Here is an 8,255-nt window from a genome sequence, read left to right on the forward strand (position 1 = left end):
TCATTAATTCACTCTTTTAAATTCTGAATAATAGAATGTAAAAGGGAAAGGGTCCCAAATTGGTTTGTGCATGAGGGGGCGTGTAGGGAAAGAAGCCAGAGCGTTACTGAGGTATCTGTACTGACCTCCAAGGGGTCTTTAAAATTCTCTTAACACACTGAGGGATCAGACTGCATTCATCAATTTATCAATGACACAATTTTAAGCAGAGCCATCAATCAAAATGTGAACGGATCTTAAGACTGCAAGGGTAAGTCTGGGACAGTATATTTTTGCTGATTAATTTCAGGACACTTTTTCTTTTTATCTTTTTGGAATAAACCCCTTTAAGTTGGGATAGTTGAGGACCAAGCTTTGTTGTTTGGATACACTTTAATCCTATTTCACGTTGTAGCCTCCTGACTGCCTAAATTATACCTGATGTGTAGGTATCCTTTTGATCTAGGGAAGTGTGGTTTCCAGAGATGGAATCAGATCATCTCTAATGTTCTACCTGAGTGTGATAAGAGTGAAGAAGAGGAGTTGGAGCCCGCAGGCTGGAAAACATATGAGCCAGGGAAATTTATGGGGGTTGGTGCAGTTCTGTCCCTGCCTTTGAAAGAAGAGGAGGAGGGTTATTTCAAGGCCTGGGGCTAAAGTAGGTTTGGGATCTTTGTTCCTTTTCCTATGCCCTCACATGCGTGAACACTCCCAGTCAGTTTGAGCCATGAGAGAAGAAACGTATTAAAAGAGGTGAGAAAAGAATGCCTGGATCAGGGACAAAACCCAAACAATCCAGTGCGAGCCCCCTATGTATTCCTACTATGCATAGGAAATATGTGTAATTGCTCTTCTCCAGGACTGAGAGAATTAAGGAGTGATTTAAGGAGCTTTGCTCAAGCACTCTGTGCCAGTGGCAGAGTTTACAAATTACAAATTTATATTCAATGCTATACAATCTTCAGTATGGTGCAAAGTATATTATTATAGTAAATTATCATTATTATTTAGATTATCTTAGGTTGGGTTTTGTATGGAAGATTTAGAATGTCAGAATAAAAATGAATCAATACAATACACATACTGTATGTCTTTCCCTTTTTATGTATGCATTTAGTGTGTCATAATTAAATGAAAAACATGTTAAAAGGACATTATTTTGCTTTTATTCTTTAATAATAGAATGAATTGTTTTTCATTATGACATGAGTTTTCCATGGCACATTCAAATCAAATCACAACACAGAAAACAAAGAGGTATATAGACGGGTTTCTGAGCGATGTCATTTATGAGACGCATTTGCACGCGTTCTCATTCCCAGGTTGTCAAATAATGTTTTGTCACGCCCCTTGGCGTCTCATACAGACGCACAAGGTACACTTTATCGTCTGTACAAGACGCACCAGGCTTTCAATGAACTCCAATGTAAAACTATCCGCAGCAATATTAGACACTCAGAGGAATGAACAGCCGTCAATTCACTCCAATGTTAACCTGACCGCGGCGCTATAAGATGCTGTGAGCATCAGTCCCATTGGAGAACCAATTCCGAACTATTCTGAGATTCTGAGAATAGTTATTTGTCCTATTCTTTTCTATTGGCCTGCGTCCACGTCACGTGACTGCCAAGTTTCTTTTGTGAAAACCAAAATGGCGGACATTTCTTTTATCCTCAGTGGAAAATACAGTATTTTAAGATAGTTTCTGCAATAAAACATATATGATAAAATACGTTTTGATAACAAAATGCACATTTCTTAGTAACTGTTAAGTGAATGTATATGATCCTTAGTTTTGTTAGTTATTGAGAAGATTCTGTCGAGTCTCAGATCGTTACTATGGTGGTTTCTATGGACACTGCTATGTGTACGTAATGTTGTGGGCAGACTCAGTGCGTTCAACTCCTGTTTTGGGCTGTCTGCCATTAGTGGGCTTCATTCCATTTCAAATTTCTGCTGGCCGGCCCTAACCTGAATCGAATACTTATGAAATCACCTTTCTTAAGAAGGGGTCATCAAACTAGACTTTACCTTTCATATCCCTCATTTAATCCCTACACTTCAACATCAAACTGGACTTTATATTGTGCATTGCATTCAATCTCCACTGTTACATCATTTAATTATTAATGCACATGTCATATTTAATTTTTGCTCTTGTCACCTTCATATATTTCATACATTTCATTTCTTTGTTCATAGCACAGTCCATATTTCCTTTGTACAGTCAATATTTCATTTCAAGTTTTATATCCCATTTCAAAACTATGACTATTCCAATCTGTAAATACATTTTAAAATATCAATTTAATTCTTGCATTGGTTAATAAAGCTGATTCTGATTGAATGGGCTATGTCATGCTGACATATACAAAAAGTCTCCAGGGTTGTGTAAATAGTGGCCTATGCATGCCTCAGTATTTGATGACCAGTGAATGAGAACGAGTTGGTCTTTTCAGCCATAACCCAAGCATGCCAAAAACGCCTGTGTAAAAACCTCTGTGGCACACTATGTCTGACTGATTATGACTGTAAATTCATTGTACAATAAGTACTTTATTAAGTTAATTTAAAGATTTTCCACCAGACTTCAGGTTAACGGTGAGCTGGATTCCTCTTGCAGCAGTGGATCATGGGTAATGTAGCCTAGTCTTCCGCTATCCAAAACTGACAAAAAAACTTTATTTCTCAGAATTGAAGGAGAAATAATAACTGACAGCCATAACATTAACCTATATTATTGTTGAATTATTGTTGAAAGCCCAATGCATCTCATACAAACCATAAAGGGTACCTTGTGTGTCTGTATGAGACGCCAAGGGGCGAGACAAAACGTTGATATTTGACGAGCTGGGAACGAGAACAGGGTGACACGGGGGGGGTTGAAAACATGTGCCTTAAACTGCACAAATCATAAAAGTAATGGGTTTAAAATTCTCATTATCCTAACAAGGAAACCCTCCCTAGCTATTAGCTCCAGCAATCTGGTCAGAGCCCTGGATTTAAATAAGGTGGTAGATGATTTTGCACTAAAACTGCAGTAAGATACATCTGTTTTAAGGGAAGACAGCTCACATTGTTACTGTGTGTTTAAGGCTGTTTAATGAAGAGTGTGAAGGTTTGTCAGACTCTGTGATCAGTGCTGTAGTGATCAGTTTGACGTATATGGAGAGTTTCAGTGTGCAGATCACTGACAGTTGATTGAAGAGTGATGCAGATTGTTTCAAACTGGTGTACGTGAGTCTCTTTCATGATCCTGTGTGTCTGATAAATAATACTTATCAAATCCTGCATTGACAGGAGTTTGACATGAGTGAAGCTTTGCCTGTTTACACTGCATTCATCTCTACAGTAATATGACTATAAATCCAGTGCCTGGTATATTTTGAGGAAACAGCAGGATTTTCATACATGCAAATGTCATGCATATAATAACCGGATGAGTGTGTCTGTGCTCTTAATTTGTGCAGTATTCACAGAGCAGGAATTCCATGCTTACATCACTTTTTTTATGCTAACATTAGCATACTTGTGTAGGCCCATTGATGGTTTGCAACACACACATTTCTCACATCCTGTAGAGCTAATTTTGTGTAGTCTTTTAGTGTTATAAATGCTACTAGCTGCCGTTTCTCACTGGAATATCTGTCATGTTAGCCAGCTAGAGCTGACAGATGTAAATGGTAAATGGATTGCATATATATTATATAGCGCTTTTCTAGTCTACCGACCACTCAAAGCACATTACAACACATGGCAGTTAAGGGTTAAGTGTCTTGCTTAAGGACACTTCGACATTCTCTATGGACATTCCGATTACTAGACGACGGCTCTACCTCCTGAGCCATGCCACACCATGTCTATGTCTATCAAAGGTGGGGCAAAAAAAGTTGTCAGTGTCACATACAAATTTACCTCTAAACAGTAGTTTAGAGGTAAATTTGGTAAAACTGGTTTCCAGCAAGTTGCTTTATTTCTAAATACTGAAAATGTCTACATATAAGCTTTCATGACACTGTAGTTTTCTATTCCCCTTCTGCACGCACTTCCTTGATTGTTTGTAAATGGGAAATCTGTCTATTGGATATCAGTGTTGTCCAGCAAAGGGCAGCATAGACATGCCAACAGACATGGTGCAAGGCAGCTTTTTCTTTTTTGAGATGGAAACTCATTGTCCATGCCAAAGTGAAAAACAATCAATTGTCCAGTCACAGCTGACCATGGAACTTTATGTCGCTGATGTCAGCCATGATAGACAGCCTTTCACATTAAAACAGTTTGCTGTATGTTAGCCAGCTGGAGGGACACTACATTGACTGAGTTGCTGTATGTGTTTTTATGCACACATGCATCAGTACTTCTCTAACTGTCTCAAAACAATTCATGCCAAGACATTTTTCAATCGCCTCACTATTGAGTCTTTTATACCTCCATGCCCTGATTGTCAGATTCCCTACTCTGGCCCTAAATCAGCCATCTCTGAATAAAGAATATTTAGCGCTTATTACACCAAACCACTAATGCCTCTTCTTGGAGGAAATTAAATTCTCCCTCTGCATACAAAGAGGATGAAAGTTATCAGCAAAAGTAATGAACATGAATCAATTTTTAATGGCACATTAATAAAATATTTTTTGCCTCATAATTTCCTGAGGCTGAAACACAGCATCCTTAAACTTCCCTGAAGCCAACTGCAAGCTCTGCTCTCATTACCACAGCGAATTTTACATATGATGTTTAGGGAAAGCGGGAATATGCTGAATGGCTCTCCACACCTCACCCACAGTACATACGTACACGCAAGTATGAAGATGTGTTCAGACATGTACACTGACACATACAGTAAATGCATAGATACACACAAAAAAAGCCTCAGTCAGGAAAAGTAAATCACTTCCTCAGCTTATCAAAAATAACACATGAGAAAAAGCATGTAGAGTAAAATAAATATGATCTTGGTTTCTCATGTTAAATCACCAACTGCTTGCAGCATCATTACCTGCACCTCTACAGGTTAAGTAATTGGCCTCAAATGGTGCTCATGGCAAGTTGTGCTGCTGCTGCCTTTTAAAGTAAATTATTTATTATTATTATTGTTCTGTGACTCTGAAAGTACTTGGAAGAGATCAGTAGCTGTGTGTGTTTTTTTTTAATATAAATTATTTTATTTACTTTTTTTGGCTAGGATTTTAAAGGGGCACTTCCATCAATTTTACACATGAGGTTGGTTCAATTTCATACATGAAGTTCCATACAGTGTTATTGTTTTATTTGCACACACAAAAAAGGTCAAACAGAGAAAAAGCCAATAGAAGTAAAATACATGTGCAGGTGAGATAGAAACCCACTACGGGCTTATTTAAAAAAATATATCAATTAACATGCATATCTTTTACATGCCTAATCACATTGCAAATTTGATTAGCGGCTAATGGAAAAACAGCACTATAGTCAAATCAAAACAAAATCTAATTATTAATTTCTAGATTCTGGATGTAGATATGGACATGGATAATTACATGTACTTGTATTTTTATAAGTTAGGCTGCTTTAAATAACAGCAAAAATATTAAAGATAAAATCAAGATTATTCAATACAAATTTTTTTTTACATCAAAGCACTTTTGAGAATCTTTTGAGAAGGCAGAGAATCAGTCACTACACGTTCGTATTCCATAATTGTACGATACATTGGTAGGTAAAGGTTATTGATTTGTCTAGATGTATGTAAATGAACTTGAGAATTACAAATAAAACCCTTTTAAAAACTTTCTGGCAAGTCTGTACTCATGTACTTCACTTTAAAAATAAAGATGCATATTTGAAGAATATTAATATCAAACATAGCCAATACATTACATTTCAAGAAAAGTGAAGAGGACCTAAAATGGAACCTTGTGGCACCCCACACTGTATTATAGTTCTCTTAGACTCTGTGCCATTGATGTTAACATGACATAACTGTTATAAACATAATTACTAAGCCATTTTGATCCATATCCATCCAAATCCATATTTATACAATTTTGCAGTCATGATCAACAGCATCAAACGCTTTAGAGAGATCCAGGAAAATACCACATGCAAACTTGTTCTTTTCTAAAGTAGTATGAATCTTGTCCACTAGTAAAAGAGCTATGGGCCGAGTGATTTTTGTGGAATCCATACTGGTGTTTATACAGTATTTTGTACATGTTTAAGAATGCCTTTACATACTAGTTTTTCCCAAATTTTAGAAAAGCATGGAAGAACTGAAAAAGGACGATAATTTGTAAAAGATTCTGGATCACCTCATTTAAAAAGTGAAATGATCTTTGCAAGTTTGAGATCAAAAGGAACAATACCAGTTTCTATGGATACCACAAAAATATATGTTAATGGTTTCATAATTGCGCTTGTTACCTAATTCCATCATGTCCCAGAGCAGATTTTTTTTGCTTCATTATAATATCATTTATCTCTTTGTTGTCAGGAGGATCAAAATAGCAAATGGATGGAAAGCAACCTCTTATTACCAATCGTTTTAGAAATGGAAACTCCCACATTCACAAAGAACTCATTGAACTTGCAAGCAATATCAAAGGGATCTGTGATGGATGTTTTCCCATCCGAAAAACTAGGAGGACATTTTGTGGATGCTTTTTTCTTTTGTAGTAATTTACTTATAGTTCTTGAACTGATCACTGAAAAACATTTTTTTTGGCTGTTCTAAATAGATGATAATATTTTTTATACATCTTTTAATATGCAAGATTTAAGGGTGTAGGACATAAAATATATTTTTTATAAAATGTGTTTTTTATTTTCGGTGAAGTTTGCCAGCCAGCAGTAAACAAAGCATTATTATTATCTTATTGTTATTACAAATGCACTGCAAAAAAAAAAAAAACACACACAACCAAATCACAAACGCGCTGCAAATACAGCTGCTGAACACGGCTTGGACACGCTTGTTGTCAAGTTTGTTGCTGCAGTTTGTGACTCATGTTATTGAAGTCGGGTCTGCGCTGAAAGTGACCGCTGCATGTAGCCTACCTCGCAAGACCTTGCAGAGCGAAAAAGTGGAATTCTATCAGTAATTTTAAAGATTTGTGAGGAGATTTAGTTTATGACAGATTTTATTGATTTACTATCCTACCACCAGTGATGACAGACGGCATGTAGCCTGCATGATAATCATATAGGCATTATTAGACCAGAAATATCCCGGGGTTTAGGCTACAGAAGGCCAAGCATTGTAATGATGAGATAACCTCAGTTTCGATGTGTAAAAAGTTACACATCACACAGTATTTTAATGCAGGAAACCTTGCGGACTGTAGGAAACTCTATTTATGTGCACTTGGTCACTCCAACGTTAGCTACAGTCTGTCTGTCATCACTGATGAACCTGGTTATTATTTCTGATTAACAGTAGTTTTCCAAAAAATATTTCTTAAAATTTACTGTATTTTTCAGTTTCAAAAATGCTTTACAAACTTCTTTGAATCTGTGTGCTCCCGCGAGGTAAGTGCATGCTGCAGATCAGACTGCACATGCGCAAAGTGGTCAGACGCTTCTCTGAACTTCCTTACCAAACTTTCTCTATTAAAGACCCTCACTGGAATGCAACGGTGGATTTTCTTTGTTACCGGTGCAAGGTGTCCCATTCTGTCTCTGCATTGCCAAACCAACTTCAACCCTCAACCCCGGCGGCTGCAACGCCGACCTCTCCTGACGTCACCACAGCGACTCCGCAGCTGCCAGCACGGACACGCAAGTAACTTCTCTGCTAACCGGGTGAACTCCTAATTACAGTTGACCTCTCTATCACAACTTGATTCTAAATTTACCCCCGCTTTTACACCAGCTGCTTCCAGTGACGATGCCTACTCTCATTTGGTTTATTCATACGTAGCATCCCTGCCAAACTCTGCATTCATATTCCTTCACTGTATATGTAGTTAGCGTTGTATTGAGTCATTGTTGTCGTTCTTTGTATGTAAGTTCTAGAAAACCAAGGCAACGATGTAACATTTATTACTAACACTACTAACACTTTACGCATCATTCCTTGTTTATTTTGCTACCTGAATTCAGGTTAATTCCCAAAGCTAATTTATGCATTATACTCTTGGCTGATCACCAAGAGAAACTGTTATCAGTGCCTGTTGTGTGGAAATTATATTGCTGGATGATTAGTTAAAGTGGTTACGCTTAATAATTCTGATTAATGCTGTAACTGAGCTAAACTTCAATTACATATTATGGTGGAGAATTCTTGAAACTACTGCCGT

The sequence above is a fragment of the Siniperca chuatsi genome, linkage group LG5, assembly GCF_020085105.1.
Source record: "Siniperca chuatsi isolate FFG_IHB_CAS linkage group LG5, ASM2008510v1, whole genome shotgun sequence".
In the NCBI taxonomy this organism is placed as follows: Eukaryota; Metazoa; Chordata; class Actinopteri; order Centrarchiformes; family Sinipercidae; genus Siniperca; species Siniperca chuatsi.